This window comes from Colobus angolensis, unplaced genomic scaffold (assembly GCF_000951035.1).
Source record: "Colobus angolensis palliatus isolate OR3802 unplaced genomic scaffold, Cang.pa_1.0 Scaffold23, whole genome shotgun sequence".
In the NCBI taxonomy this organism is placed as follows: domain Eukaryota; kingdom Metazoa; phylum Chordata; class Mammalia; order Primates; family Cercopithecidae; genus Colobus; species Colobus angolensis.
Genome location: NW_012115488.1, coordinates 16,406,865 through 16,424,514, shown reverse-complemented (window position 1 = coordinate 16,424,514; position 17,650 = coordinate 16,406,865). Strand labels below are relative to the sequence as shown.

The 17,650-nt window shown below is 34.4% G+C and overlaps 1 long non-coding RNA gene across 1 annotated transcript in view; it reads right to left on the bottom strand.

The window, feature by feature from the left end:
• LOC105513435 overlaps nucleotides 1-3,891 on the bottom strand; it is a 169,546-nt gene extending 165,655 nt beyond the window's left edge. The window contains exon 1 of the long non-coding RNA XR_001002028.1: nucleotides 3,814-3,891. This is a non-coding gene — a long non-coding RNA (uncharacterized LOC105513435). The remainder of the gene's footprint in view (nucleotides 1-3,813) is intronic.
• Nucleotides 3,892-17,650: the final 13,759 nt, after the last annotated feature.

Here is a 17,650-nt window from a genome sequence, read left to right as displayed (position 1 = left end):
ATTTTTTAGTAGAGACGGGGTTTCACTGTGTTAGTCAGAATGGTCTCGATCTCCTGACCTCGTGATCCGCCCGTCTCGGCCTCCCAAAGTGCTGGGATTATAGGCTTGAGCCACCGCACCCGGCTACCCACATATTTATTAACAGCAAACCAGTCATTAGCATTCTTTCTACAGATATTAAATTAACTTAAAAAAAGCATCCCTTATGGGAAATGAAGGGATGGGTCGAATTAAAGGAATAGGTTGGGCTAGTTAACTGCAGCAGGAGCCTGTCCTTAAGGCACAGACCGCTCATGTTTGTGGCTTAAGAATGCCTTCAAGCGGTTTTCCACCCTGGGCAGGCCAGGTGTTCCTTGCCCTCATTCCCATAATTCCACAACCTTCCAGCTTGGGCATTAGGGCCATTATGAACATGTTACAGTGCTGCAGAGATTTTGTTTATGGCCAGTTTGGGGGCCAGTTTATGGCCAGATTTTGGGGGGCCTGCTCCCAACATCTGCTAATCACCTTTTCTTCAAATCTTCCTCCCCCTTACCTTCTTGGCCTCTGGTAACCACAAATTGATTATCTATGTTCATGAGATACACTTTTTTAGCACACACATATGAATAAGAATATGGAATATTTGACTTTGTGCATTTCACTTATGTCATTTAATATAATGACCTCCATTTCCATCCATGTTGCTAATATATGACAGGATTTCATTCTTTTTTTAATGGATTAATAATATTCTATTGTATATATAGACCATATTTTCTTTATCCATTCATTCACTGATGGGCACTTAGGTTTATTCCACCTTTTGGCTATCATGGTTAGTGCTGAAATAAACAGAGTGCAGATATCTTTTCAATATACTGGATTTCCCTTTTGTAAGAAAAATGACCAGTAGTGCAATTGCTGGATCTTACGGTAGTTCCAGCTTTCAATTCCTGAGGAACCTCTATGCTGTTCTCCATAGTGGCTGTACCAATTTAGATTCCCACCAACAGTGTACAAGGATTCTTCTTTCTTTACATGCTCACCAGTGTCTGTTATTGCCGGAGATTTTTTGTTTCTTTTTTTTTTTTTTTTTCATAAAGGCCATTTTAACTGGAGTGAGATGATATCTCATTGTAGTTCTGATTTGTATTTGGTCACTGTTGTTGAGCATTTTTCCATTTACCTATTGGCCATTTGTATGTCTTCTTTTAAGAAATATCTATTCAGATTCACAGATAACATGATCTTATACTTAGAAAAACCTAAAGACTTCACCAAAAAGCTGTTAAACTGATAAATTCAGTAAAGTTGCACCATACAATATCAACATATCAAAACCAGTAGCATTTATATATGCCAACAGTGGGCAATCTAAAGAAGAAATAAAGAAAGCAATCCCATTTACAATAGCCACCAAGGATACAAAATACCTAAGAATCAATTTAACCAAAGAAGTGAAAGATCTATACAAGGAAAACTATAAAACACTGATGAAAGGAATAGAAGAAGACACCAAAAAAATGGAAAGATATTCCATGCTCATGGACTGGAAGAATTAATATTGTTAAAATGGTAATACTATCAAAAGTAGTTTACAGATTAAATACAATCCCTATCAACATATCAATAACATTCTTCACAGAAATAGAAAAAAAGAAAAAAAAAACCTTAAAGTTTGTATTAAACCAAAAAAAAAAAACAAAAAAAAAGTCAAAATAATCCTGAGCAAAAAGAATAGAACTGGAGGCATCAAACTACCTGATTTCAAAATTCACTACAAAGCTATAGTAACCAAATCAGCATAGTACTGGCACAAAAATAGACACACAGAACAATGGAACAGAATAGAGAATCCAGATATAAATCCATGCATTTGCAGCCAGCTCATCTTCAGCAAAGTCAAAGAACATACAATGAGTAAAGGATAGTTTCTTCATAAAATGTGCTGGGAAAAACAGGTAACTATATGTACAAGAATGAAACTAGACCCCATCTCTCACCATACACAAGAATCAAATCAAAGTGGGTTAAATACTTAAATCTAAGACGTAAAGTTATAAACTACTAAAAGAAAACATTGGGAAAACCCTATAGGACATTTTTTTTTTTTTTTTTGTATAATACGTCAAAAGCATGGGCAACAAAAGCAAAAACAGACAAATGGAATTACACCAAGTTAAAACAATTCTGCACAGAAAAGTAAACAATCAACAAAGTGAAGAGATAATACACAGAATGGGAGAAAATATTTGCAAATTGTCCATCTGACAAGTGATTAGTTACCAGAATTTATAAGGAGCTCAAACAACTCAACAGCAAAAAACCAAATGATTCAATTTAAAAATGGGCCAAAATTTATCTTTTGGCTGGGTGTGGTGGCTCACACTTATAATCCCAACATTTTGGGAAGCTGAAGGGGGTGGATCACTTGAGGCCAGGAGTTTGAGACCAGTCTGGCCAACATGGTAAAACCTTGTCTCTACTAAAAATACAAAAATTAACCGGGAATGATGGCGTATGTCTGTAATCTCAGATACTGGGGAGGCTGAGGCAGGAGAATTGCTTGAACCTGGGAGGCAGAGGTTGCAGTGAGCCGAGATCATGCCGCTGCACTCCAGCCTGGACAACGGAGTGAGACCCTGTCTAAAAAAAGAAACAAAAGAAAAAAAGTTTATCTTTTAACTTCAACTCACTGCCAGCAGTAAGTGTGAAGAATCACAACCAAACACACTAACCTGCAAATTTCTTTCATAAAGCTGACATGACCTCAATTGGTTTTCATCTTGACATTGAAAAGAATAATTGCATTAGTAACTTGATAAGTATTCTCTGCATTCTCAGTGTGATCCCAGGACAGCCAGCATGATAATCACTTGAGGTTATTCATTACAAATTATTCCTAAACCCTAATCCACACCTACTGGATCAGCCTCTTTGAAGCTGGGGTTTGAAAATAAACATTTAACAATACTCTCTGGTACATTCTTTCATACATTAAAGTCTTTAAGGACCACCAGCTTATTTAAAGTTTCATTCCAGTCATACAGGTTTTTATAATCTTCAAACAGGAGACAAAAATTTGGTTTCTCTTATCAGAGAAGCATTTTCGTGAGTTGGTATTTTGGGTATGGTATGAAGAAGTACTTATTAGATTGGCAACAATTACAGCAGATCCCCAAAAGGCTTGGAACTTTGCATCAAAAGAAACTGAGAACAGGGCATTTTTGGATTAGCTTCAGAGGATTTTTTTTTTTTTTCTAAATCAAAAGCAAACCAGAATGTGTTTTATTGTAAAATAGATGCACTGTGCTGGAAGAACTAGTATTTTCAAAGAAAACAGGTCGTCTTCTGTTAGTCATATTAATTTATTAACTGTTTCCTTAAGATTTTTCTTTCAAAATAAACTTTTACTGTCCAGTCACATGTTTTTTATTTAAAATTTAATTAAATTATAAAGATGTCTAATTATATAAAGAGAGAGAAGCACAAGCACACACAAATATAAAATGAAGCAGAAGAAAATTTCAAAGGTCATTTTTTCCTGATTAAAATTCATAATAAAATTAAAACAGCTATGTTTTTCATCAAGGAAGTATTTAAGCAGCTAATTTTTATATAAATATATTCCATGCTAGTTCCATAAATTAGAAAAAGGAGCATAATCTTGTTAAGATCAATTCAGAGGGAACAGTGAATGAATAGCTATTAACATGTGAAAGCAATGAAATGCATGTACTGAATAAATAAGCCCTAAAAATTATTCACAGCTGACCAAGAGAATTTAGATTTTTTTTGTTGTTGTTGCTTCATAAATTAGGTAAGACTTACTTGTGGAGTAACTGACTTCAAAATTTTTTTTAAGATGCCAGGAAATTTTTATTTTGCACATTCCAATGGCAGTCGATCCTGTCATTTTGCCAGAACTTGATGTTCTGATAAGCTTGCTAGTGGCTCCTTCAAAAATACCACACAAAGGACTGTGGTTCCAATTAAGCATCCAAGGACAAATATTATGATATTTTGTTTCCCCTTTTTTTTGTACTGTTTTTCTTCTCAAAACCTACTAAATTTAAAAATTTTGAATTATAAAATACCTTATTTCTTCTACTTACTTAGAAAACAAATAAAAGATCATGCAAACTACAAGTTGCTACTGTTTCAGCTTTGGTTTGGACTTGCCATGAGCACTAAGGAAAAAGGAAGAGTATGCCTCCCATTTCTCAGCTGGAAGGCTTTTCTTGAGCAGCTAGGCCTAACAAAGGTATTTACATAATTTCATCTTTCACATGTACCATCAAGACCTTATTGAGTCTAAACAGATAGAATTACAACTGAAGAGATGAAGCAGTACTCATTGTAAAAGGAAACATCTCTAGAGATATCCTGGGTTTCCCTCTTTTTGATGATCAAATCTTTAGTGATTGCAGGTCACTAATGGAGGAAGCATTTGTGTTGCTCTGATCCCAATATTCCAATATTGATTTTCATTAATAACACTAAAGACGAAACTACTGTACAGTACAGTTATATTTTTTAAAGTTTTATTTAGAAGTCTTTGAATATTTATTTATAAAATGTGTGAATAAGAGAAAACATTATTAAAAAGAAGGAAAGTTTCTCACCCTTGAAAAATAAACCATGCAGTCCAGGCGCGGTGGCTCACGCCTGTAATCCCAGCACTTTGGGAGACTGAGGCGGGCGGATCATGAGGTCAGGAGTTCAAGACAAGGCTAACCAACATATTGAAACCCTGTCTCTACTAAAAACACAAAAATTAATTGGGCATAGTGGCACACAGCTGTAGTCTCAGATACTCAGGTGGCTGAGGCAGGAGAATCGCTTGAACCCGGCTGGGAGGTGGAAGTTGCAGTGAGCCGAGATAGCACCACTGCACTCCAGCCTGGGCAACAGAGGGAGACTGTATCAAAAAAGAAGGCAGGGAAAGGGTGGGGAGGGGAGGGAACCATGCATATTAATTGCCAACAATTATAGAATTTTTTAATGCATGATTATGATATTATAGGCAAAAATACTTCTTAGGCAAGCTGTGAGAGATGGGAAGAAAATTAGAGATTGTTCAGCAAAGGGAGTTCGAAAATCAGAAAGCAATATTTGTGCTGTTTCAGATACAGACACTATTGTTAAGTATTCATAGTACTTTGAGGTTTCTCTCAGACGAACCTGCCAGGAAAGGCAGATTTTGCTTTGTTTTCTCCTCTTTTACTTCTTCTACTAGTTTAAAAAAGACTAGCATAGCTAAGATGTGTAGTAGCTACATGATAGTGTTTACAATGACTATAAATTCCATAAAATTCCGATGCCCTTTATAGGGCCCATAGAGAGGAATAGCTGCCTTAAAGTAAATGGCAATATAGGTAAACAAGATTTTGGTTATTCAAAAAAATGTTTTATAGTGATATATCTTACCAGATGTTTCAGTTAAACGGCAATTCTTAATACTTAAAGTTAAAAAGAATCCATCCATGTCTAGTATGTCTTATTCTTCTAAATATTGCTAATGGGATTTCGCTTGGCTGATCATTTCTTACAGGAAAAACATCTCATTTATGCCTAAACAAGTGGAAAAAAATTTTCATGACAAAGTGCAACTGCCTGTATCCTATGGTTGTCATTTATTTCAACATTCCTGTCTGAAGCTATATTAGAAATGGCTATTCTGTGGAGTTGAAGGAACCTCCTGCAGTTTGCTATTAAAATCATTCATTCAAAAAAATTCGTATGTGCCAGGACAGTGCTAGGTGTTGAAGCTACCAAGGTGAATAAGACAGACACTATCCTTGACTGCCAGGAATTCACAGCTTTGGGGGCATGTGGGCATCACTTATATAAACACATTGTCAGGACAGTTTTCCCAGAGGGCATGATACTAGTTCATGCCTGCCACCATCATGACCACTGAAATTACAACTGAGTCCCTCTGGAGCCACAGAACCACTGAATACCCTTCAAAGTGGAAGAGATGCAACATTGAAACCTTCTAACTTTGGGTGTTTCTGATGCTTGCTATTCCACATATACATGACCATTTCTTGATGAAGCCTCTCAAGTAGGACTGACATTCTTTAGTTCTGCACACCCTTATTCAGCTTAAGTCTCCTGGAGAAAGTAGAGGGACACAATAATTTTTTCTCTTTGTCTGAGAATGATGAGGGAGATTGTTAAAACTGTCCCTAAAATGCATTTAATATCATTTCTGTCCCAGAGAACAAGGTTTATAGGTTCAGGTGACAGCACTGATATGTTTGAAGAAAGTGAAAGGGACAAAAAAAAAATCTACAATGATCTCTTCTCACCATAGCTTGCTACTTTCAGAAGAAAACAGGGTTGAGTAAACCTTTGGAGGAATACTTGGGAGCAATTTTATCTGATGAGTCATGCAGCAGTAAAATTTAAGAGATAAAAGATTACCCAGAATCACTAGTCTCACCTCACTTCTTCTATTCCCTCTACTAGAAACCAGGGTTGAAGGTGGGGAGAGACTAGCAGACAGCTGCATCTGAATTTCTCTTATTTGTGAGAGTAATATTTTATTCCCATTGAACAACTTTCTCATTCTATTGTAAGTTTTCATCCATCTATCTGGCAGTCAAGCCATACAGCTACACAAAATGCACTTGTTTCACTATCTCAACTAAGCTTTTAACTTGTCCTAAAGGATCTAGAAAGAGTAAGTGAGAGTGAGTGTGCTATGACACATACGAAACATAGCTGCACAAGGTATTATAAATTCTTTTCCAGGATTAAGGAAATTAACCAGAGAGTTACAAGCCTATGCCTCACAAAGTTAAGTTTCTCCATGGAAATTCTTTCTTTGAATTATGTTTTAATGTTTTGTCTTCATTTTATTTACCAATTGTTGATATCAGAAGTAACCATCTAAGTGAAGAACATTTTGTGATTTTTTACAGTTACTGTTGAAAACATTTTCCATTGTATTGACTGGTGTTTTTAGTACAAGGTCACACACACAGACACACTATGTAATACACTGTTCCAACAGAGGTATTAGTCTTGCTACTCTTGGCAGACCCTAAAGTCATCGGACAAGGTGCTGAAAATGACCCAAGCACATTGTCTGCCATGTGGTGCCATCCCTTCCCTAGGCCTTGGCAGTTGAAGGATGACGATATACAACGGAGCAGAGTTTGGCCCATGCTCAGAAGCTACTTCTCTTGCCTATCTGCCTTTTTGAATAACAAATAAACTATTCTTTGAGGTGTTCAGAAATACACATGACAGAGATCTTTCTTCAAGGTCCATCTGGTATAACTGAAACCAAAAAAAAGTGTTTAGTAAACAACATAATTGTACCCAAAGGGAGTATCCATTAAGTTTCTTAGGACTTAATCCTTCAAAAGAGTGAAAGGATAACAACAACCCTTCACTTATAAACAGTTTTGCATTGTATGCTTGGACCAGGATCTCTGCCAAGGCCGAGCAGGGGTCTTTAAAGCACTGTACAAGAATGCTGAAACTGAGTCCCACAGATAGTAATCCACAAACTGGTTTATTTTCCTTTTTAAAAATAATCTTAAAAGTGACCCAAAACATTTCTCTCAGTATATGAAGAAGGAGAAGGTAGAGGAGTAAAGCGAGCAAAAGAAGGAGGAGGAAAGCAGCAGCAGCAGCAAGAGAAAAAGAAAAGAAGGAGAAGAAGGAGGCGGGGAGGGAGAGAGATATCTATAGGTAAATTAAAGAGAAAGTAGGATTTGGGAGCTCTAAATCAGTTATAGAATAATGCACAATAGCTATTCTAGTTACAAAGCTAGAATAAAATTTTCTAAAAAATCTTGAATCCAAGAAACATACATACCTGAGTAAAACAACAATGGTATTATTGGAAAATAGAGCTATTAGAATGACAAAATTGTAGGTTTCTTTTTTCTCTTAAAATATAAATGTTAATATATCGTATTTGTTATTCATTTTATTTGCTAAAATCTTAAGCAAATTTGCAGTACAGAGTATATTACTTAGGATTAGATTTGACTGAGTGACAGAAAACCCAAAATATCAATGGTGTAAACAAAATAGAAATTTATTTCTGTCTTATAAAAACTTAAGACGTCCAGGGCTATTTTAGTAGTTCCAAAATCATCAGGAACTCCAAGCTCCTTCTGTCCTATTGTTTCTACCTTGTGATCCAGGATGGCTGACCCAGATCCAATTGTCATGTCTATATTTTACTTTATGAGAAAAAGAAATAGACATAGGAGGATGCTCTATCCTATTAAGGACATTTTCTCTAAGGTGAAACAGATCCTTATTTCTTATTGGCTAGAATTTAGTCACATCATCAAGCCAAGCTGAAAGGAGACTAGATGTATATATTCTGGGTGGCCGCATGTCCTAGTGATATTGAGGGTGGGGTAGCTCTATTTCATGTAGGGGATGGGGTGGGGGGAGGACAGAACAGATAGGACACAACTCTCAGTTTTTGCCACAAAAGGAAATGCTTGCATCTCTGGAAAACATTCCAAGTACATCAAAGCAAAATTTATCTGGCCTGGAAAAATTAAACTAAAAGCATTTCCAAAAGATCACATTGATAATCACTTAGTCTTGGTTTCTAGTAAAATATCTTGGGACCTTGGTAACAGGAATAGTTGGGAAGAGGAGAGGAAGCTGGAACTGAGCACGGCTCAGCTGCCCAGGACTTGCTGGGGAAGACGTGAGCAATTTTCCCAGCAACAGAAGGTGGCCAGACAAGGAGAGCCAGTGGAGTCTGCAGCGTTGTCTAAGGGGTGTAGCAAGATCATGCCTGATTCAGGCAATGTTCGCTACAAGGATGTCTAATTTCGCAACAGGAACGTGCTTCTATAACTGATAGAATATGTTAGTGGAGACACTACTGAACCAAAATGGAAATAAGAATCTAAAGGACTAGGCTTGACAGAATCCCGTTCCTAGGAAGATGTGATGATTGGATGGGGCACAAATAAAAAAAACACAATACAAAAAGGATGCAAAAATACTAGAATATGAGTCAGAGGATTCAAGCACACTACAGAAAATGCTGGTTAACTGCATATGTTTAGCCATTAGTAGAGCGGGGAAGGTCACTTAGAGTGTATATACTATCCTACAACCATCCTTGCCAATTTCTTCCTTCTTCATGATTAAGTGGTCAGATTCTGCAAGATTATTATTTGACAAGTCTCCAACATCAGTTCCACCAACTTTATTCAATTTTTGTTTTTTGCAAGATTTGACATTTTACCAGACAATCAATTTGACTTGCATTTGTATTACATTATCAGGTAATAGGAAGAGATAGACTGGTGCTAGCTTATGCTAGATGCTAGCAAGTGTTACAAAGAGAGAAATGGTTAAATTTTCAAGTGTTTAGTTTATCAGGGAATATTTTTCTGAAGTCACAATGTTGTGGTTGCAGCAACCTAGATAGTAAATATTTCAATAACTCAGATAGGAATAGAATATATTATTAAGTAAAGACCAAAGCAGAAGTCCTTGCCTATATGGCAGGCTGACCCAGGAGACAGAAAGCATTCATAACTGGTTAGCACTGAAGGATATTTATCATTGTCATAACGAATTACCACAAACTCATCAGCTTAAAGCAATATCCATTTATTGTCTCTCAGTTTCCTTATGTCAGAAGTCTGGGCCCAGTGTGCCAGAACTGTGTTCTCTGCATAGGGTTCTACAGAGCCAAAATTAAGGTGTCAGCTAGCTTGGGGTCATATCTGTAGGCTCTGGAAAAGAACAAGCTTCAAGGACCATGGTGGCAGAATTTAATTTCTTGTAATTTTAAGACAGAGGTCCACGTTTTCTTGCTGGTTTTCAGTTGGGAGTTGTTCTCAGCTTCATTACATTTATCACTACATGAAATTATCTTGGCCATTTAATAAACAGTTATAATATCTGTGTCCCTCCCTCCAACTACAATTTCACATTCATAATAAGAGGAACATTATCTGTCCTATCTTTGGACCAAAAATAGTGCCTGACACAAATATTAAATCACTTTTTAAAAACTATTTTTTACAGTTTTATTTAAGAATAATTGATTTAGAAAAAACTTCACATAGTTAATATATACAATTTAATGGGTTTGGACATATGTATATAGCCGTGATATCATCATCACATTTAAGGTAATAAATATATCATCGACTCCAACTGTTTCCTTGTATCCTTTTGCTCTGTATGTGTGTGTGAACACTTAACATGAAATTCACAGTATTAAAACAAATTTTTTAAGCTCTTTCTTCACTGAATAAAATCTGTTATCTATATGACTTTTTTGAAGAAATATTTACTTTTAAGCATAATTATCAAAATCATTTTATTTCTTCATATATGCCTTGTGTATCTCACCGGAAGAATGTTCCTAAGCATTGCGTTTGTTTTCCTGAAATCTTTACATATAATAACCACTGAAATCGTTCCATTCTGGAGGACTTTATAAAAAGGTGAAATGGAGATGGAGGAGAATATTTTTAATGAGTTAAATAAAGCATTTAGCGTACATTTATTTTAAGATTTTGAAATGTGTGAATGGCTCATGACAATTAATGGCTCATCTTTTTTACTAGATGATTTTGTATTTCTAAAAGGAATTACTGATAATAAAGTTATGTTTTTATTTGGATGATAGCAGTGTTCAAATAGGACTATCACAGAGTCTAATTTTAAGTATATTCATGCTCTATAGTTCTCTGGTAATTACAATTATTTCTGTGATTTTTTACATGGCTTTTCAATCAAGTAATTTAAAATGTGTATGCAGTTTTTCCTACAGGACTCTATTTCATCGGACCTCAATTATTGCCTGCTGATTTGGATAAAAAATGCTGTATTTCGTGGCTGAATCAATCTCAGATTTCTACTCAGTGGAAAAAACTATACGTATTCAATTTTATCATGGGTTTATTGTGATAAATAAGCTGGAACCATACTTATTATGTCCAATATACTCTGATATTTTTAGAGTTATGAAATTATACCATGTGAAACCCAAAATATACATGTCAATGTCAGAGTGACAAATAAAAAATTACCAGAAGCCAACGACGTCCCTCTCCCTCAATTACTATTGTGTGTATGCACATGTGCACATATACACACCAGTATCCAGAAATTCCAGGACTTTGTAAAGATACTTGTTGGCTTCCTTAAAGAAATCAAGTCCAATACCACATGAGGAGGGGCAGCGAGATCTTGTAGTTTAAGCTGCTGTCTGCTGAGGTTACATATTCCAATCCCAAAAGATACGGGTTTAATTTTATTCAGAATATACAGATTTTCTTGTATATGATGGCAGAAGTGGGATCCATTTAGGGAAGAATTCCTCCAGGCTATGTCAAATTAAAGGTAATTAAAGACAATTATAATACCAAAACATCTAATTGTATATATATGTACTCCTTGTTTTTCCTTGTAGACTTGTAGTGAGCACCTGTTTAGATGTCACAGCTACCCTTCCTACATGAAGATTCTACTACTCAGCTAATCAATGGATGACTTTCCAGTATCAATTATTCTGACTCAGAGATGAAGAGTCCTAAACAATTTTGGCCAATGGCATACATGTGAAGGGTTTTGTAGTCTCCTAGGAAAAAGAAATGTCTCCTGCTAGACATTAACAAGGAACAATTTAAACTCAATGACCACTGGTAGCCATCCTGCCACTATAAGGAGGGGACCCCACCCTAATATGACGTTGACCTTGAGGGTAGCAGAGAAAGAGAATTAACTTACAAATGACATAATTTAAGTATAATAACACCATGTCTAGAAACTTCTCAACTAATCGACTTTCAGTGAAATGTTAAAAGTCCTTACTTTTAAACATGTTTGAATTGCAGTTCTTGCTTACCTTGAATCTCAATTATAAATGATATATCAACCACAGAGGCTATTAAAAAAAATAACTATTTCCTTATAGGCTAAGTCAATACTGTCTCCCATAACTAATCTAGCAATAGTATAAACAATGATATCCACAGTGACCCTGAAGTATAACAAATCCTCAAATAACCAAGGTGAATTAATTTTTGTAGAATGTAATTTTGTTGTATTCTATTTTTTAACCCATGAGGTCAACAATTTAATTTTTAAATGAGTGGATCATTGGTATTGAGAGAAAAATAATGCTGATATTCAATGCAAATGTTTAGCTCTATTGGTGCCAGTTGACTATAGATCTCAGTGGGCAAATAAGCCACCTTCATGCACTAAGACCATGCCACTGACTGACTCAAAATATCAAAGGATGAGCAACAGAGAAAGATAATTAATCATGTGTGTTTTTGTTTAATGTCAATCAAGCAAAAAATGCAACATTACACAGATGGGAAGAGAGGGTGGGTAAAAAGAAGCAAAACCATCTCCGAAGTTCAAACGTTGTTCTTTCTCTTAGGGGAGCATCAACCTTGGGAAGGAAATATTCAACTTAGAAACACAGTGACCCTTTACAAGTAGCTGGAAGGAGCACAAAGAAAGGGGATTCAGAAACACTTTTTCTGGCACCAAGCGCAGAAAAAATAGCTTAGTTAAATTTCGGATTTATAGCCCAACTTAATAACTTCCTTAAAAAGAAATAATGTGATGAATATGTACTAGAAGCTAGAATTGATTAAAATAACTTTAAATGCTTAAACTGTTTTTGTATTCCCATTTACTGTGAGAAATATTCTTGCACTTGATATCAACCTAAAGAACCAACTTCTAATTGGGAAAACATTTCAACACAATTCCATTGCATAGGTCTTAGAGGTTTAGACAAATAGTTCGTTTAACATTCTGGTTGCTGAGCTAGTAGATTCTTGTTAAAATGGAAATTTTTTTCAAAAAAGAAAAAGCCTACAAAATAGAGTTCTAATGAAAGAATTCAAAATGTTGCTCAAAACTTTTCATTTTAATTTGGGTCAGAATCACCCCTTCTTCCTTCTTTGGAATCAGCTTTACTCCTGTGTGTCATCCAGGCAAGAGAAAGCAGGGAGAATAATACTGGTGCCCAGGTCAGTCACATGGGGATCCTAAAAGCCAAATAAATTTACTACTCCATTGAACCCTAAGGTCTAAGCTCCACAGCCACATCTTCAGCTTGTTCTGCTCCCCATACCTTGTTTTTTCAACTGCATTTGTTAAAGAGTTAATACTGTCTACAACTAGTTTTAGAGACTATAGAACATGAAAAATTATTCTATTAGATAATTAGCAGAAAGTAAAATTTTAAAAAATAGTATAGACAATTATACTGAGAAAAGTTTGAAAGGAAATAATAAAAACAGAAAGGAATACTTGCATAAGGGCTTTAACTTCTGGCAGAGCTCAAAAGAGAGCGAGAAAGAATGAAATAAAGTGCTACTGTTTCTGAGATGTCACTGGATTCTCTCTAATCTCCAGAATTTACATAAAATAAGCTCACACCACCAGAACAACCAGACACCCTCACATGCAATTTCAAGATTCTGATTTTATTTTCATTCAAACATTTATCATCCTTTTTCTACCCACTATTGCCAAACGTCTTAATCTGTCCAGGTGCCTCCAGTCTCCCATTTTCTAAGTCCTTACTCAATAATACTCAGAATAATCTATCTAAAATGCATATTAGTCACCTACTTTAAAAACTTCAATGACTTTTCATTGCCAAAAGAATAAATCCAAGCCTGTTAGAATGCAAGCCATGCTCTTTGTTATCTGACCTTACTTAACTTTTCAGTTTCATTTCCTACCACTCCTTGGTCACATTTAATATTTCATAAATTCCAAATTAACTGCATGTCCCCATATGTTTGATCTTTCAATGCCTCTTTAACATTGCTGGTCATGCCTACTTAAAACTTACCTCTAATTCTTTCTTTAATGCTTCTATGGATGCTGCAAAACCCATGTGTCACCATTTCTCTGACACCCTCTTTACAAATCCCAGAAGATCAGATTTAAGCTTCTCTCAGACAGAAAATTAAAGCAACTAGTATTCATGTCCTTTATAACCCATAGAAGTTACTATATATGCCAAACACTAGGCCATACATGTAGCATTTACATGTCAAACAAATGTCTTGTATTTTAATATTTTTTAAAAAGTAACACTATCAGGCTGTCATTAGTTAATTACATGCTCCATTAGGAAGGTTAATACAAAGTTACATTTTTTAATGGCACTTATCATATTTTATAAAACTTACCAAAATATAAGATGCATAATGCTTGCGTTGTATAAAGTGATAAAACTTTCAATTATTTATATAATAACCAAATATTAAATTATTGAGAGGATCTTTAAGATCATCTCTAATATTCCTTTCTTCAAACTGAGATCTAAAAAGGTGAAACAAAATCCCCAAGATTAGATAGTTAGTTAAAGGCAAAGCCAGAAATGGAATTGTTCTCTTGTGAATCCTAATCTACCTCACTCATGTGGGGTCTGGAATATACCTGAACATATATCCCTCTTCCAAGTGTTATCTTTGACCTTACTGTTCAGCTCTTTTTTCCAACTTCTTTACTAAAATCCCCTTTATCTTTCTCTCAGTGAAGAAACTTGTCCTTAAATTTGGTGTTTAGTGAATACAGTGGTATTTATTTGAAATGTTTTGGCATATGTAAGAATGTATAAAGATTTGTTCAGATACATTCTCTATGTTTATTTCTAATGAGAGATTAACTATCTTTATAGGATTTTGTAAATCTCCTAGTGATATAAAGCTTAATACTAATCTGCTATAAATATGGAATTAGATTCAAAGTTAAGAGTCTCAAAATTTGAATGCGCTGAATTTCTGTCTGAGAGTGTGCATGTGGTGTATGTATCTTCAATTTAATTTTTTAGTAAAAAACATATTTTACAGATCAAAATTTATGAAGTATAAAATTTCTTTCAATCTCCAATATGTTCAGTTCCTATCTTCACAAGCAACAGTATATTTAGGTTTTTACTAGGAATATTCTGTAAGAGAGCTTATGCATTTATACACATGGGCACACACACACAAACACACATTTTCCTTTTCTTACTAAAATGACAATATACTATAGTACTGTTCTTCACTTTGCTGTTTGTAGTTACTATGTCTTAGTGGTCTTTCCACAATAGTACACAAAGAGCTACTTTATTAATTTTATTACTACATACCATTTTACTCTCTCTCTCTCTATATATATATAGCTATATATATATAGCTATATATATATAGCTATATATATATATATATAGCTATATATATATATATAATGATTTATAAAACTTGTCCACAACTGAACATTTAGATTGTGTATAATCTTTCATTATCACAATAAATAGACTTATGTGTACATCATCCCAGATATATAAGAGAAGAAGTATAAGATATTTCCCAAACGTTAAACTGTTAGACTAAATGGTATATGCACTAGTAATTTTGATAAAGATGTCAAACTGCCATTAGAGGTACACAATTTTGTTTTACCACAGCAATAGGTGATAATACTTGTTTCCTCACATGTCCTTGACAACATAGTATGTTACCAAATTTTGTGACTTTGCTTTTCTTATAAGTGAAAAGCTGTTACTTTTAGTCTTGTTAGATTGCCTTGATCTTATCAGGAATAAGGTAAAATTTTTAAAATATATTTTAACAGATATTTGTGTTTCTTCTTTGAACTATGAGTGCATACCCTTTGTACAGTATTATGATAAGTGATTAGTCTTTCCATATCTATTTTTCTAAAGGTGTTGATATTAAGGAAATTAATCCTTTTCTCATAGTATGACTTATAAATAATGTATTACACTTATTTGTACTTTGCATTTGCTTATGTCAGTTTTGCCATATGAAATTTTTTATTTGTATATGATAGAATTTGTCAATATTTTCATTTGGTATTCTGAGTTTTACATTGTTAGAGAAACTTTTCCTACAATAACCTTTCCTATAATTTCCTACAATAAGTAAAACACACTTACTTCATGATTTCTTCATGAATTTTTAGAGTATCATATTTTAATGTAAATATTTAATCTATTTATAATTTATACTGGTATGAAGTATGGAATCAATTTTATTATTTTTCCAGATAGCAGTTGACTTATCCCAACGCCATGTCTTTTACACACTACTGTAACAGTTCTTGTGGGGACATATATATATCTGTCTCTCTCTCCATATATCCATATATATATTTAGCTGGAAAAGAATGAAAATACATTATTTTACTGATGCTTTGTTGATTTGTAGGGTTAATATTATTTGCAAGGATTTATCTTTTTGAATTGCCTCATGCTAGGAAATCATCAAGTGAGGGACTATTTATTAGAAATGCAGAAAAATAGCAATAAGTAAAACATACAATACATTGGGTACATTGTGTATTAGATCTGAACAGTAATACTCAGGACTGTGCCCCATATTGGAAGTTCTATTATACTTTATAGCTAAAGATACAAGGAAATCAACACAAAGCAAACCAGAAATGTTCCATAAATAACCCAGATTTATATCAATACAGTCACTTCAGTTTTGCTATATTCTCAAAGTCATAATCTAACACAATTTTTTTACATAAACACAAATATTTGGGCATAGTAAATTCTGCCCAAATATTATTATCTCTGGCTATTTGAGCCTGCAAACTGCCAAAACTCCCATAATGATAAATTGTAAAACTAATCTTGAAGCAACAATACTTCTAGAAAGCATAGAATTTTCATTTTGCTGATCCAAAAAAAAGTTAATGTTTGCAAGCAAATAATTGTTGTAATGTTAATGGAATAATGATGAAATATAATTCATCATTAGGAGAAGACATGTTTATTCCTTGCAATAAATCAGAGTAAAATACAGTGTTTAAACTGTGCAAGTTAATTATTTTGATAGCAAGCAAGAAAATGGTGCTTTCCATCTTATAGATTTCTTAGTCCTTCAAATGCTTTCGAGATTCAAGTAACATGGCCTGGCAACCAGATACAGAAACTGTTAAAGAAGCAAAGAGTGGCCTCACAATCAACAAAAACCTGTATTCTTAGCAAAAGAAAAGATAGAAATAGGTTACGGAGTAGGTTAAACATTAAGCAGGTTGCTACCGAGGTAAAATAAAGGTTGAGTAAAGAAAATGTGAATTATAGTCATATTATTTATTGGCTCTTGCTGTGCAGCTATTAGGGGTCATTTAGTGTTTCTCCTAACTAAAGAGAAAGAATAATAAGGCAGAATTTCTGTAAGTGATTTCTAACCACAGAGATACTTTGAAATTTTATTTCAAGTAGAATAACAAATTCATATAATCCTGAGACATCAGTTGTTACATGAAGACAAGGAGCTTCCCTCCTTTGATGGTCATTTTATATTCACAGATTCACCGTGGAACTGGAAAGGCAGTTTTTCATTTGGCAGTGTCTCTGAGTGAACAAGTAAAACTGGTACCTTTCTGCTGTCGGTTCTCTGATGGAGCCAAAGTGTCAACTGCATCTTAAATCTGTACAGCATTGATTATTTAAAAACACTAAGAATGTTCTTAAAAGTACCATCTGAAGCTTTCATTTTAAGGTTTACATAAGAGAAAAGGACACCTGCAGGTTGAGGGGAAAAACATATTTATTCTCTGGAGAATAAATCTGTGACTGACAGCAGAAATCCAACCAAAACCCAGAAAAAAATGTAACTTTTTTGTAACACTTTGTCTTAGTCATTTT